We start from the raw sequence: 604 nt of genomic DNA on the forward strand, positions 1-604 counted from the left end.
TCGGTTTCGCGATAAGAAACTCATCTATAGTTTCTTATTCTTGTTTATATCGCGTTCTTAGATTCACGCGAGGTGCATCGCCATGGTGCAATTAAGTTTCATCCCATTCGAATACATTGTAAGTATTCATTTTAATTTACATTTTATTCGATTTCTTTTTATACGATTTTGGATTGTATTGCAGATAACTTATCGTTATGTTTTATTTTATGTTACAGATAAGACGATGGATTTTCTTCCCTTTCAATGATGTGGAATGAATTTTCGATGGATCTTTGATGGATCTTCGATGGATTTTTGGTGGATCTTCTTCAATACCAAATGGAGGAACTCTTCGATCGTCAGACTACAATACTTGCTGCGGAATAGGAGTGTTTTGGAGCCATCGTAGAACTTCTTACGGAGTGAGTMAAAAMATTTWAAGTCCCTCCGGTGCTCAATCATGCCGAGGATGAAAGGTCCTAATCGGCACGAGTTACTGGTTGTAATTATTCCAACAAAATTATTGACGAGCACATGAGTAATTCCTTTCTAGGAGTTACTCATGAAAATTGTATATTTTATTGTATATTGTATTGTATATTTTATATTAGTTCAGGATAGG

Source organism: Polistes canadensis, unplaced genomic scaffold (assembly GCF_001313835.1).
Source record: "Polistes canadensis isolate GaletaPanama2010 unplaced genomic scaffold, ASM131383v1 scaffold_78, whole genome shotgun sequence".
Lineage (NCBI taxonomy): Eukaryota > Metazoa > Arthropoda > Insecta > Hymenoptera > Vespidae > Polistes > Polistes canadensis.